Below are 6,114 nucleotides of genomic sequence, written 5' to 3' on the forward strand. Positions count from 1 at the left end.
AACTTATGAAGAAAGTAAGAAACAGAATTAAAAAAAATACGCCTTCGATTTTTTTTTCTATTTTAAATGTTTCCAAAATGATGATGTAACAGAGCAAGGACATTCTCACAGTATGTCTGATATTTTTTCTTCTGGAGAAAGTCTTATTTGCTTTATTTCAGTAAGAATAAATGCAGCTTTTAATTTAAAAAAAAAAATACTTATGGTCAAAATTATTAGCCAGTTTAAGCTATATTTTTTTTCGATAGTCTACAGAACAAACTATCGTTATACAATAACTTGCCTAATTACCCTAACCTGCCTAGTTAACCTAATTAATCTAGTTAAGCCTTTAAATGTCCCTTTAAGCTGTATAGAAGTGTCTTGAAGAATATCTAGTCAAATATTATTTACAGTCATCGTGACAAAGATAAAATAAATCAGTTATTAGAAATGAGTTATTAAAACTATTGTGTAGAAATGTGCTGAAGAAATATTCTCTCCGTTAAACAGAAATTGAGGAAAAAAATAAACGGGGGGCTAATAATTCTGATTTTAACTGTAAATTAGAAATGACAACAAGATGCTGCGCTGTTAGAAGCATGTATTATTGTCGGCTTGGTGAACGAGTAGGGTTGGGTATCGTTTGGGGTTATTTCGATGGCAGTGCTAAATCGATACTTTTAAAATGCTACCGGTGCCAAAACGGTGCCTGAACCAATACTTTTTAGCCACAAAATTATTTGACAAAAAAAATAAAAAATTGAAACATTAAAATTGAAAAAAATAAATATGTTTATAATACGTTCAAAGTAAACATCAATTCATATTTATTTGAATTGCATTAATATATTTCTTTTGATCATTTGTTTGTTAGCATGAATGCTAGATTTGCATTATGCTATTAACATTAGCTTACTACTAACCTGTGGAAAGGCTGTCATCAAAATCAGGGAGCACCTTTTTTCTGGGTTTGGGGCTTGTGACTACTTTTACATGGACATCAGTGATCTAATGATTTATCTTAATCTATACACGACAACAATATGATTCAGGTGTTTACATGAGCGGCTTTTTGAATGTTCCATTAATGATTCCCAGTTACATGTTATAGCTCATAGATCCATCAACGTCATTGGGTCACCAACCTAATGTTTCCTCCGCAGTTTGTGTCTGTGGTCCTTTAAGATAATCAAAAATCACAGTTTACGTGGTGGACTCTTGATCAGAGTATTGTCTTATTCATATTAAAATCAGAGTATTGGTGTCCATGTAAATGTACTCACTGAAAGTGTCAGATAATGTCACAAGCTGTCAAAGCCAGTCCATTCCTCACCTTTAAGTTGATTCCATGAACCCTAAAGATTCATAAGTTTGACGTGTTTCTCCATTTAAACACTTTTGTTAAGCATCTGCTGCATGTTGCTGTGTCAGAATCCTTGCTTGTAAAATACAGCCATGCTGTAGAATGCTTAGTTTAAGCAAATTAGATGAACACGATCATGCATGTTGATGAAATGTCACTTACCGCATGCGCTGCATTGCGCGATTTGCCTTCTATAAGCTACACGAACAACCACCTGACATCACTGACATCCGCATAACTCAAAGCTGTTTAGAATTAAATAGAGATGGTGTGACAACGCGTACTTATGTGTGCCTTTGATGAACCCCTTGATGCTTCTTAGGGGGGTCACACACCGGATGCCCCTGGTTTGTCCATTAACACACATTTATCATCACATGATCACTTATAACAAAATCACATGACCTTTTTTAATGTGTATACTGGAATTTGTTCAGTAAAAGTGTTTCCATTGTGGTTAATGTGCATCTTTTCTTACCGAATTAAAAGTTTATCCTACTCGGTTATGCGCACATGTTTTTATGTGTATTTTCAATAGTTATGTGCATCTTGGCGTTTCCATCAACCAATATTTTATGCACATATCTAAAATAAGCATTAAAATAGGTGGGTGGAAAGGTAAGGCTAAAGCCTTCTGCGTCAAGTGACCGGCGTAACCCATGGCGCATGCAACGCGCGTAGCTGTGCATTTATACTTCTGTGCGCTGTCTCTGTTGGTCTGCATTAACACTTCCAAAACGCTAGTTGGCAGTGAGGTGTAAATGTTCCTCTGTGTCGAGTTTTTTCGCTGCTGTTGTTTTTTGTGAACGCTTCCTGAATGTACAAGTGGTTCAAACTCGCTCATGCAACCGGCGGACATACAACAACTTTAACTATCAGGTAAACACAAAACAAAACCTTTACAGCCGGAGCTCCTTCGCGGGACTCCACACTTGTAAACAATCGCTACATCGGGCTCGCGTGGCTCTCGGTGCCGCCCAGACTCGTCAGCGATACAAAGCCGACCAATCGCAGAGTTTGCGATACGCGTCGGTGCGACGTGTCGTTACATTTTTTGAGAGGTTCACGTCAGTGACGCCGATGGCCACGGCGTAGGGCTATGCGTCAGCGCGTAGGCTGCGCCGTAGCATACGCGTGCGCTTGACGCAGAAGTATAAATCAGCCTTAAGGCAAGAAATACCGTTTCATCTTTAAAGACGGGAGGAGACAAACAGAAACTCTGAGTTTAGAGTATAAAACCTGCTGCTGACCAGGTTAGGTTCACAGAGTAAGTTACCACAGTAACTGACTGAGTTAAAGTTACCTCTCTTTCAGAAACAGGCTGGATTTACCCTGCTTTCTCCAGTTTAACAAACCTGCCAAACCCAGAGTTTCTCTCATTTCAGGGTTAACATATTCTGAGTTTTCACTTAACCTCCTTTCTGAAACGCGGCCCAGCAGGCTGAGGACATTTTAAAACATCTGAAGTGTCGTTTTGGTCATTCTAAAACGCCTTAACCATTTCAGTATTAGTGTTTTTATATTATTGATTACCTCCAGAATCGAGAGCGTCTGTTCTCTGCATCTCATGCCTTCAAACGCCACCACGCGTTCATCGCACGTCAGCATCGTCTTCTGAGGTGAAAGTCATTTATTAAATAAAGAAAACATTGACGCAGCTTCTCCTACCACAGTAAATTCTGTTTTACTGTTGATTTTTGATGCCAGTTAATCAGGAAGTGACGGTTTTGTTCTCTTTGACTCACTGGATGGAAACGCTGCTTTATTCGCAAGTCTTTTAAATTCGATTTTCTTGTTTAGCGCATAAATTTAATTCACATTCTTGGATGGAGACATATTGCCTACATTTCAGTCACACAAAGAACAAAGTCACGTACGAGAATAGCTTGTCCTTTTTTAATAAATAATTAGCTTAAATTCACTGACCTTCGACAGGGACATGTACTGTACCTAGATTAATGGGATTATTACTCGTTCTAAAAACTATCGTTTAGTTCTGCTTACATTTTAAGGGTGCTTTTACACCCAGACTTTTGTTTCGGAACGTATCTCGTTTGCATAGTTAGCGCGGTTCGTTTGGCATATGTGAACAGGGCAATCGCGCTCTGTTCCGCGCCAAAGTAATCGCTCCGAGATCGTTTGAATGAGGTGGTCTCGGCTCGATTGAAACGAACCCTGGAGCGGTTCGATTGCAGTGAGAAAGCGATCCGATCCGAGCGCGGTTATATCACAGTGTTTTATGGATATGTAATAGGCTTACGGCTATATGAAGAGAGAATTATGATTAGGGTGGGAAGTTTCGCGAGTCTCCGGATGCCCGCAAACGAGTGATGATCTCCCGGTAATCTCGCATCTCTCCCTCCCAGTCCTCAAATAGGCATCGTCGCGCACCCTTCTCACCCCTCCCCACCGCATCTCTCCTCAGACACGTCGCGCGCACGCGCTCCCTGTCAATCACCACCAAACCACCACCTCTCCTGACAGCTGAGCGGGACGCTGCAAAATAAACCCTGACACTCTGACCAATGTGAGGAGAGTTTACTCGCACGTGACTTGTTTTAGCTCTTTTGGTCCGATTAGAAACTTTGCAGTGTGAAAGCGAACCGCTCCAAGAGCAAAGAGCAACAAAGTAACATTTGTAATCTCTGTTTCAGAACAACTGAATCGATTCACAGGTGTGAAAGCACCCTAAATGTCATATCAACCTCTACCACTCAATCAATAAAAAAGGCAGACACACAAGTGCACTTTTAAATCTATTACAAACTTAATTTGACAAATTTTACCTCAAACTGATCAACGTGTAAAAGTGGGAACCTTAAATTAAACATTTCCACTGAACATTGAGTTAAAGTTTCCTGCATTCTTGTTTTGTCTAATTTGCTGTAGAAACTATGCCGTAGCCTATTTTATGTAAACAAACAAATGACACGTTACAGCATTACATTATATGTTTATAGGCACAGGCCTGTGTGTTCTCATTCATTATATTCGTTTACCCGCCGAGCAACTGTTGGCATCGTGCATCGAGTCTCGCCACTAACGGAGGGACCCAGCACAGGGAGCGCACCCATCTATAATATGAACCACAGAAATTCTCTGCTAATAACTCGTTATGAAATGTATTATATAACATCCTCGTTTTGATAGACGTCATCAAACATTCAGCCCAAATGCTCTGGAGAGACCTAAAACATTATTTTTTTCCAGGCTTTATGACACTTAATAGGCGATTCCCCTTTATTTAAGGATGTTGCATATTATTCTGTGATCTTAAGTGTTTAGTGTTTCAGGAGATAAGAGCAAGTTATTAAATATAGTCTATATTTTGTTGCGCTCAGCAGCTTTTCACTAATAAAGCTCGACGTTTAACATTTCATTTTTAAATTTTACCACGTCATATAAAAAATAACAGTTGTTTGAGGACACAGAACACATTTTGTATTTGCAGTTTTCCCTGATGTGCTTGTAAAGCTGCGCTGCGCAGGACTGCGTGACAGAAGGTAGCCTAGTTTCTGCTTTCACTCACTCAATAATGCTCTGTTTGCACTATTTAATTAACATCATCATATCCAAATACTTTATACATAATATTTTAAACCTGCTCCGGTGTTTGTTTTTAGAAAATATCTAAAATGTTTTTTTCAGAGAGGCCTTTGTAAAATGAAAATTTAATATGGCTTCAAAACGATTTGATTTATGTATTGTATATACCTACATTGTACCTACATATACCTACATTCTAGCTAGCTTTTGTTAGTTTTACATTGGTTTATTTATTTATTGTGATTTTATTATATCTTATTTAATTCTTTAAGGGTGCTTTCACACCTAGACTTTTGTTTCGGAACTTGTCTCGTTTGCCCAGTTAGCACGGTTCGATCAGCATATGTGAAACCAGCAATCACGCTAGGATCCGCGCCAAATCAATCGCTCCGAGATCGCTTGAATGAGGTGGTCTCGACTAGATTGAAACGAACTCTGGAACGGATCGATTGCAAGGAGAAATCAATACGGTCCGAGCACGGTTATATCACTGTGTTTTATGGATATGTAATAGGCATACGACTATATGAAGAGAGAATTATGAGTAGGGCAGGAAGTTTCGTGAGTCTCCTGGATGCCCGCAAACGCTACGTCGTGCACTCTTCAGACACGTCACGCGCACCTTGTCAAACACCACCAAACCACCACCTCTCCTGACAGCTGAGCGGGTCTCTGCAAAATAAACCCTGACACTCTGACCAATGTGAGGAGAGTTTACTCGCACGTGACTTGTTTTAGCTCTTTTGGTCCGTTTAGAAACTTTGCAGTGTGAAAGCGAACCGCACCAACAACAAAGAGCAACAATGTAACATTTGTAATACCCATTTCGGTACAACGTAATCGATTCACAGGTGTGAAAGCACCCTAAATTATTTCAATATAGCTTAGGCCATTTTATCGAGTTATGACACTATTGTTTTGAGCCTACAAAAGCGGACAAGTGATTTGTAAAGTTTTATGTCTTTCTGTTGTATTCATATTTTGTATTATCTCCAAAATAAAGGAAGAAGCCACTCGTGGCATCAACAGAGCCGTCAAGCGAGCGCTCTTTTGGCCCGTCTCTCTCACACACTTACAGGCATCTAAACGCGCACGTTTCATGCACAAACACTTTTTAAACTTGACAAAAACTCTCGCCAACAGAAAATTACTGGCGGCTGTGTCTTTAATGTGGTGTAAAGATTATTATGCGTTATTAAAACATAGGACGCAGCAAAGAAAAG

This window comes from Danio rerio, chromosome 3, assembly GCF_049306965.1.
Source record: "Danio rerio strain Tuebingen ecotype United States chromosome 3, GRCz12tu, whole genome shotgun sequence".
Lineage (NCBI taxonomy): Eukaryota > Metazoa > Chordata > Actinopteri > Cypriniformes > Danionidae > Danio > Danio rerio.